General features: G+C 42.8%; 1 pseudogene across 1 annotated transcript; it reads left to right on the forward strand.

Annotated features, from left to right (window-relative positions):
• The first annotated feature begins 498 nt into the window (after positions 1 to 498).
• Positions 499 to 2,172, forward strand: LOC311238895 (E3 ubiquitin/ISG15 ligase TRIM25-like; annotated as a pseudogene). The gene has a single exon. The product of its transcript is annotated as an E3 ubiquitin/ISG15 ligase TRIM25-like (transcript).
• The last annotated feature ends 8,064 nt before the right edge of the window (positions 2,173 to 10,236 follow it).

The following is a 10,236-nucleotide window of genomic DNA, read 5'->3' on the forward strand; positions in this document are numbered from 1 at the left end:
AGGATCTATGGGTAACAGTACTGTATATTTGCATATCGTATATGTCACAAATGTAACAGTACTAAATACCTGTATGTCATGTATGTCCCTATGTCATAATAAATGTCATGATGTCATGTATGTTGTGTATGTCATAAATGTCACTATGAAATGAAAATGGGGGACCCTGATGTAAACAAGACAAACGTCTTTCTCTGGTCTGCATCCCCTTAACAATTGTGTGTATTGAGCCGTACTGTATTGTACCCATTCTGCAATCTGTTAAATAAAGTTTTCATTCATTCATCATTCATCATTCTATCTATGAATCACAGTAAAATAGACACTGCCTCTTTAAAGCGACTCCTCCCCTGGGCAGCTATAACCAGGAAGCACCTCCCACCCCGTGACGTGTTCAGAGTTCACTCTACAACCAGGAAGCACCTCCCACGCGATACCCGATACGTGTTCAGAGTTCACTCTTCCTGAGAAAACAAAACGTTGTCTTTGTAGAATACAATGGCGCAGCAAGGAGTTGATCTGTACCGGGACCAGTTCTGCTGTTCTCTCTGTCTGGATGTACTGAAGGATCCGGTAACTATTCCCTGTGGACACAGCTACTGTATGGGCTGTATTACAGACTGCTGGGATCACGGTGATCAGAAGGGGATCTACACATGTCCCCAGTGCAGGGAGACTTTTACTCCGAGGCCTGTTCTGAAGAAAAGCAACATGCTGGCTGAAGTGATAGAACAACTAATGAAGACAGGACTCCAAGCTGCTCCTCCTGATCACTGTTATGCTGGACCCACGTGGCCTGTGATTTCTGCACTGGGAGAAAGCAGAAAGCCCTCAAGTCCTGCCTGGTATGTCTGGCTTCTTACTGTGAAACTCACCTCCAGCCTCACTATCAATCTGATACCTTTAAGAAACACAAGCTGGTCAAAGCCTCCACACGGCTTCAGGAGAACACCTGCTCTCGTCATGACAGGATTCTGGATGTTTTCTGTCGTACTGATCAGCAGTGCATCTGTTATTTATGTTCCATGGATGAACATAAAGGCCATGATACAGTCTCAGCTGCAGCAGAAAGGACGGAGAGACAGAAAGAGCTTGGCATGAGTCAGCAGAAAGTCCACCAGAGAGTCCAGGAGAGAGAGAAGCGACTCAAAGAGGCCCAACGGGCTGTTGATTCTCTCAATCGCTCTGCTGATAAAGCAGTGAAGGACAGTGGGAGAGTCTTTACTGAGCTGATACGCTCCTTGGAGACGAGGCGCTCTGAGCTGAAGAAGGTCATCAGAGCCCAACAGAGGACCACAGTGACTCAGGCTGAAGAAGTGCAGAAGAGACTGGAGCAGGAGATAGCGGACCTGAGGAGGAGAGACACTGAGCTGGAGCAGCTCTCACACACAGAGGACCACATCCACTTTCTACAGAGTTACCCCCCCCCCCTCTCCAGTCCCAGTGAGTCTACAGACTCACCCAGCATCAGTGTCCGTCCTCTCCTGTACTTTGCAGATGTGACTGAGGTCGTGTCTGAGCTGAGAGACAAACTAGAGGACGTTCTGAAAGAGCAGTGGCCCAGAATCTCAACAACAGTGAATGCAGTTATTAATGTTTTACTGCCACCACCAGAGCACAAGACCAGAGCTGACTTCTTACAATATTCCTCTCAGATCACACTGGACCCAAACACAACACACACTTCTGTCTTTGTCTGAGGGAAACAGAAAAGCAACACGGATGCAGCTAAAGCAGTCATATCCTAATCACCCAGAAAGATTTAGTGGATGGTGTCAGGTTCTGGGTAGAGAAGGTCTGACTGGACACTGTTACTGGGAGGTGGAGTGGAGTGAAGGGGTTTCTGTAGCAGCCTCCTACAAAGACATTAGTAGAACAGGCACTGGGGAGGACTGTGGATTTGGATACAATTCTAAATCCTGGGCTTTAGAGTCTCAGTACACACAAAGTGATTACCTCTTCTGGCACAATTACAACTACATAACAGTACCGGGCCCCCGGTCCTCCAGAATAGGAGTGTACCTGGATCACAGGGCAGGTACTCTGTCCTTCTACAGCGTCTCTGACACCATGACCCTCCTGCACAGAGTCAACACCACATTCACTCAGCCTCTCTATCCTGGACTTTGCGTATATTACCCTGGGAAGGCTGAGTTCTGTGAGCTGAAGTAGAGATCAGTGACATTCACAGCTCCTCTACCCAGGGTTTTGGATTTAAATTGATCTTGAAGATGCTGAGTTGTGAAAGATGAGATCATTAGGAGTTACATTCACTCAGTCACTCTATCATTGTCCTGAGGGACACAGTTTATGGATATTTGCATATTCACATATTTGATTCCCATCTTCAATACCTCTGTTCCTTTTGCATGTGGGGAAGTCAAACTCTTTATTTTCATACTCTGGGTAGGTTGGACAACAATATGCAACCATTGTATTTGTATTTGATCACCTTTGGTTATTTTGGTCATTACTGTGGGATTTGGGTCTGTCTCTCCTCTGATGAAGGCCCTATGCAGCCGAAACATGTCTGTTTATTTTAAATTCTCTAAATAACGTGAGCCATAAAATAAAGGCATTTTAATATTTGTAGAGCTGCCTTGGATTTCAACTTTTTTATAACTATTTTACAGATAACTTTAGTTTTTCTACTTTAAGTGTAAATGCCATAAGAATACAGTAAATTACCGGCTCCGTCTCTTTGCTTAGGAAGAATGACCATTCATTGAATATTGTGCATTTTGTCTTTTGTTCTTTTATTCTTACTAAATAAACGTGGACATCTAAACCCAGAAGGACCCGTGTGGATATTTGATATTTGATAGATCCTACTGTCTCTCTAGAAGCTCATACTGGCTGCATATCTTTTCTAGTGTCTATCTAGAAGCTCATTGGTTTGTAAATGTACTAGATTTTCTAGAGATCTTTAGTTTTGAATGTATGTTTTGTAATCTGTATATTGGCCTGGTGAATGATGTGTTGTTATCGTTGTATTAATTGTGATACTGCACACGATAATCATTAAATATAAGGATGTTGAATGCATGGTGTAATGGTTTAAGCCCTATAGTCATTTTGAAGGTTACGTTACACTGAAAAACAAAATCTTTTCATATTCTCTTTTTTATATTTTTACAAAATATTGATGTACCTTGCTCAAAGAAGTTATTGTTTCAAATGTTTTTTTTATTAACCATTTATTATAGATTCAGCAAGTCTTCTTTTAAACAACAACATATACAACAACAACAACAACAACATATACAAATAATAAAAACATCAAGAAGAAAAGAAAGAAACAGTCAAAAGAATAAACAGCAGGCAGCTGTCTTAAGCCTGTGTGACCTCTAGCTTTTCTCTCATGTGGTTCATAAATGGACTCAGAACTGAGTCTCGGAGCTCCTCCCACCTGCACACTTCAGCACCGTTTTCAACTCTAAGTCATTTTCATTTAACACTATTGGATTTCAATGGTAATTCATGACCGTTTCATATTTTTCCTTAAACATGTAAACAGATATTTGAGAAGCTAATTGCTGCTAATTGGAGGGAGGATATCTATACTTAAACCAGCATTGCTATTGGAATAGTTAGGTAGTGTTATATCGTGTCTGTCCACTATGTTTGTTAATTTGTCATCTCTCCCCCCCCCCCTTATGTAAAGCGACCTTGGGTCCTCTGAAAGGCGCTATATAAAACGAAGTTATTATTATTATTATTGTTACAAAGGATCAGATTAAACCGAATATATATATTTATTTATTGATATATATTGCATAGTATTTGTATATCGTTTGATATCCCCTGTATATTCCTTGTACATATACACGGAATATCCCTTTAGCCCAGACCATAATAGTTCATTCTCCTATTGGACAGCGGTCCACCGGCGCCAGGGACCGGCCTCCGGAGCCAGGTTCAAAGTCACCGTCAAGACATGTCTGAACATGCCCGCCCTTGCCCAGGGATACGCGACAGAAATGAGATTGGAACTAGTTTGTGCACCGTGCGTATAAATACGGCGCAGGTGAATGTAGAAGCCCCTTACCTCCGTACCCTTCGTCCTTAGTATGTTACCGATAAGTTGAAGCCTCACCCACGATACAACGTGCTGTGAAGTATGGCCTGTTTGGCCTCAGAATAGAGCATCGAGACCGCGTGCGAATTAATAACTGAATTGTCAGAGTTTGGCGCTATACCGTCGAGTGCGACATATCTCTATTAAGTCTTTAATAGTCTATTTGTGTATAGTGTATTGTGCGGTTAGAATTCTACAGTGACCAGCATCTCCAACGCTTCCTCGTATTAGCTAGAGTTCTTATCCAGGCTGGGCCGACCGCATGGCGCTTTCACCCGAGGAGACCTAGGCGAGAACCGTATGGACATGTACACTGGATTAATCTACCCGACGACTACATAGCCCTTTGCGGCTGGAATATATTTGCTTTGGTCCTGTGATTTATGGAGCGGAGAACCAGCCAACGCTGCACGTGTTGGATTTACCCCGAGAGGAGTCAAGTCGAGTCGGCGCCCAGAGCCTGAGGCCGACTAGCTTTCTTCCCTGTGGAGCTACAGTCTACAAGAGAACCAAGCTGTATTCATCTGTGGATCAAGAGGCTACTGCACTGGCTTCTGTACCTGAAGTCTCCCTAGTCATCGTTGACCAGACGTCCTACTACCGACAGATCTTCTACCCCCCCCGCTGGCTTACAACCAGGGGAACCCCTTCCAGTATCTCCGCTCCTGCGTAAACAGAGAATGGACATTCGTTATTGATTTGCCTACGCATATTCCTTTGCCTTACAAGTGCATTCAAAGAATAATGTAAAGTATCCTATGTACCTTTTGCTCCATTAAATACTTGATTAATACCTTTGACTGGAACCGATTTCATTGTGGGAAGTGTTCATCATATTCATATATCGTGTACTGTATGGCCAGTAATTAAAGTACATAAAGCGGTAGTGGTTTAATGATACCATACTTATCAATACAGTCAGGGAATTGTACCCCTCAGTTACAATTATTATTATTATTATTATTATTATTATTATTATTATTATTATTATTATTATTATTATTATTATTATTATTATTATTATTATTATTATTATTATTATTATTATTATTATTATTATCCTGTGGAATTCAAGGAAGCGTTCACTGATGATGGCATCCAGACGGCCTCTGCCTCCTCGTGAGAGTTGGACTTCTTCCATTTGCCCTCAGTCTTCACTTCAGGGGTGCTGCCCTCAGTCTTCACTTCAGGGGTGCTGCCACGCAGGGCGACTCAGTCTTCACTTCAGGGGTGCTGCCCTCAGTCTTCACTTCAGGGGTGCTGCCCTCAGTCTTCACTTCAGGGGTGCTGCCCTCAGTCTTCACTTCAGGGGTGCTGCCCTCAGTCTTCACTTCAGGGGTGCTGCCCTCAGTCTTCACTTCAGGGGTGCTGCCCTCAGTCTTCACTTCAGGGGTGCTGCCCTCAGTCTTCACTTCAGGGGTGCTGCCCTCAGTCTTCACTTCAGGGGTGCTCCACGCAGGGCCTCAGTCTTCACTTCAGGGGTGCTGCCAGGCAGGGCCTCAGTCTTCACTTCAGGGGTGCTCCACGCAGGGCCTCAGTCTTCACTTCAGGGGTGCTGCCCTCAGTCTTCACTTCAGGGGTGCTCCACGCAGGGCGACTCAAACCCCCTTCCTGCAGTTTCTTCTTCACAGTGATGATGAAACTACGGTGAATAGACAGAATAGAAGAGAAATACTTTTTATTATCCCGAGGGAAATTTGACACTGCATGCAAAATCGCTCAACATTAAACATTTAGACAGAAGAGGTCACGAATAAGAATAACAAAACCAATCAAATTGCCTAAGAATAAGAATAGAATAAAATGTAAGAATAGAATAGAATAAAATATACAGTAAAAAATATACTGAAAGATTTCCCAACTCCTTCTTTTCTCTGGCAAGACTCCTGCTCCTGGCTCTGTCCTGGTACCTGGAGGATGTAATGAGGCTGTGCCGCTGTCTGGGGTTGGCGTCTCTCTTGCGGCCCTGTGATTGATTGATTGATTGATTGATTGAACATTTTATTAGCAAATTGCAGAATGGGTACAATACAGTACGGCTCAATACACACAATTGTTAAGGGGATGCAGACCAGAGAAAGACTTTCGTCTTGTTTACATCAGGGTCCCCCATTTTCAATTCATCAATTCATGTCGTCGTCATCTTTGGACTCCAGCCTTGGACCAGGTCGGTGTGCCGTTGCAATGGCCAGGGGCTCCGGGAAGTTCTTTCTCCCCAGAAGCTCAGGAATCAGTTGAGACATAAGATGGGTGACGTCTCTCTACCCTCGGTAATGTTCACACAACGCAGAGTCAGAGCCCTGCTCCTGTCCTCAGAGTTCTGCCCCTCTGTGAGCGTTTCATTCATATGATCCTGTACATTATCTTCATTCATATGACCCTGTACATTATCTTCATTCATATGACCCTGTACATTATCTTCATTCATATGACCCTGTACATTATCTTCATTCATATGACCCTGTACATTATCTTCATTCATATGACCCTGTACATTATCTTCATTCATATGACCCTGTACATTATCTTCATTCATATGACCCTGTACATTATCTTCATTCATGACCCTGTACATTATCTACATTCATATGATCCTGTACATTATCTTCATTCATATGACCCTGTACATTATCTTCATTCATATGACCCTGTACATTATCTTCATTCATATGACCCTGTACATTATCTTCATTCATATGACCCTGTACATTATCTTCATTCATATGACCCTGTACATTATCTTCATTCATATGACCCTGTACATTATCTACATTCATATGACCCTGTACATTATCTACATTCATATGACCCTGTACATTATCTACATTCATATGACCCTGTACATTATCTACATTCATATGACCCTGTACATTATCTTCATTCATATGACCCTGTACATTATCTACATTCATATGACCCTGTACATTATCTACATTCATGTGACCCTGTACATTATCTACATTCATATGATCCTGTACATTATCTTCATTCATATGACCCTGTACATTATCTTCATTCATATGATCCTGTACATTATTATCTTCAGTGACGCTGACCCGTGTCTCCAGCTCGGACACGTGATCCCCCAGACTGTCCAGTTGTGTCTGGATTACATCCAGTTGGTTGTATATATGGGGTCCACCTTAGAATCCAATGTAGTGCTGAACCCCTGGATAGCCTCCACGGTGTCTCCAGGTGGATTTGCACCGGCAACGCCACCTCCACCGGGCTCGCCATGATGCCGGTTGATTGCAGGTGTGCCCGGTGTGTAGAAGACACTCCTGTCAGAACACCTGTCAGAACACTGTCCGAGGCGAGAAAAGCACCGTTTTGCCTCAACAAGGAAGACTATTGAAATAAAAATTAGTTCAGGATCAAAATTAAAAGAGCGATTGTCAAAGTCGAGCTAAAAGTTCATCTTATTCGCCTGAGCATGTTCGTGCGCTGCCTCATTCTGTGATGAACCCTAACCCATCCAAGCTACCTCTGTGATGACGTCAGGACGGTCCATAATGCAGCCCCAGCAGTAGTAACATCTCTCCACTAGAGGGGGCTCTACAACCAACTTATAATAATGTAAACAGATACTTTCTAGTAGAAAGCCTGTTTAACCTTCTCTTCCTCATTCAATTACAGTGTGAACACATTATGAGTGCATTATAATCATTACATTTACATTTACATTTACATTTAGTCATTTAGCTGACGCTTTTATCCAAAGCGACTTACAAGTTCTGTGCGACAAGACAGCAAGAAGGGTATAACTCTATCAGCTGAGTAACAATGTTCATCAAAGTGTTGCGTGTTACAGTGTAGGTTAGTTTATTAGGACAAGTGCATGACAGTAAGGTTAGTCGTTTTTTTTTTTTTTTTTCATTTCAGATAATGGTTGAAGAAGTGAGTCTTTAGTCGACGGCGAAAGATTGGACGGGATTCGGCTGTCCTAACTGGGATGGGTAGTTCATTCCACCATTGTGGGGCAAGGACTGAGAATAGGCGGCTTCATTACCATCAGAATTGTTAGTTATTAGTTGTTATTAGTCATTATTATGTCATTATTACGCTTTGGCAACATTGTATATATTACATTCATGACTAGAATAAAGACTATTGAATTGAATTTTATTTAATTGCAATTCAATGGATTCTGGGTGGCTACATCTGTAAAATTATTACCTGATTGAACGATTATTTTGTAATTTAATGAGTTTCTGTTGATTGTTTTACTGTTATTGCTAATGTTATGGATTATGGTATTTTTTATTGTGTATATGTTATTGTTTGTATGTTGGACTTGCTTTGGCAATAAGTACGTTGATATTTCATGTCAATAAAGCCTATTTTGGATTTGAATTTGAGAGAGGAGAGAGAGAGACAAGGAGAGAGAGAGACAGAGACACAGAGACAGAGAGAGAGACACACAGAGAGAGAGACACACAGAGAGAGAGTGTGTATTTTTCAGTGTGACAGTCAGAGACAGACAGACTGCCACCACTCCTGATATACTGCTGTCTCAACCAGAATACACTCACACACACACACACAGACACACTCATACATACACACTCATACATATACCCAGACACAACCACACACACAAACACACGCACGCACACATTACCGCACACACACACACACTCATACACTCATACATACCCAGACACAGCCACACACACACAGACACACGCACGCACACACAGACACACGCACGCATTACCACACACACAGACACACGCATGCATACATACACACGCACAAACAGATACATACACACACATTTGAATACTTTATTTGGTTCCACAAATTATATTACATAAACAGGGAATCAAATGTATCGGGCCAAGCAGCACTGAACACTTAAGGGACACATAGCACCTCCTTCTCCACGCGGCTAAGCTGCCAGTAATAGCTGAGACAGAGCAATATTTGGCCATTTGTTCGACTCTTCTCTTTGACATTGCAGCAATTGTCAGACCGGTCATGGTGCATTTATATACATGGCCAAGACTTCAGAACACAAGTACACTATATCAACACTTGTACCCAAGGCTGGTTATCACATCGAGCAATGGTTGGTATTTTATATACTTGTCCCGGAAAGCCTGGTCCATGTACAGGTCAAAGGCACAGCCTACTTCTATGACCAGCACCTCCTTGTGGCTGGTGTCAACAAAAACAACATCAGGTGTATTTGGGATGTTAGCAAAGACATCATTGGTAAAACCAAACCATTCTGGTAGCACTCTAGTATGCTTGTACATTGCTGCACTAGATGGTGAGATGTTTTGTACCACATCAGACACAATGTCCACAATATGGTCATGAGGAGCTATGTACAGGTGTTTGTATGCATTACATCCATTTGTTGTGCTATAAGTGGTTCAAGAATAAATCGCAAATTACTTTGGCTATGCAATCGACAGGCGTTTTATGCAAAACGAATCCAGGTCAATGGTCTCTAACTACACACCCTCAAGACCCCTACACTCTGCATCTTCTGGCCGCCTCAGACCTACTCCTATCCGAGCTCCGGGAGGGTCATCAAAGAGAAGTCGCCTATTCTCAGTCCTTGCCCCACAATGGTGGAACGAACTTCCCACCACAGTTCGGACAGCCGAAACCTGACCAGTCTTTCGCCGTCGACTAAAGACGCACTTCTTCAATCATTATCTGAAATGATTTTTTTTTTAAATTTAACCCTAACTAACCTTACTGTCATGGACTTGTCCTAATAAACTAACCTACACTGTAGCACTCAACACTTTGATGAACATTGTTACTCAGCTGATAGAGTTGTACCCTTCCTGCTGTCTTGTCATACAGAACTTGTAAGTCGCTTTGGATAAAAGCGTTCAGCTAAATGACTAAATGTAAATGTAAACAGTGTCCCGCACGGTCAATACGCTGTTCCGGGATGCGTGAATACTTTCGACAACAAATGTTTGTTTCCGCCTTCGAGTTTTGCGCTCTAATTGGCCAGGTCATGTGACATGTGCGCCAATCGTGGGACAGCAAGTTCTGCGCCTATTTCCGGGTCTAACAGCCTGCAAACTACCTGGCGTTCTATCGCCACGCTCTAAGACAAACTCTAACCTTAACCAACTTCGAAAGAGTGCCTAAGCTTAACCAGTGTAGAAACTTGCGGAGCCAGTGCAGGT

This window comes from Notolepis coatsorum (genome assembly GCF_963971535.1).
Source record: "Notolepis coatsorum genome assembly, chromosome: 13".
NCBI classification, from domain to species: Eukaryota; Metazoa; Chordata; class Actinopteri; order Aulopiformes; family Paralepididae; genus Notolepis; species Notolepis coatsorum.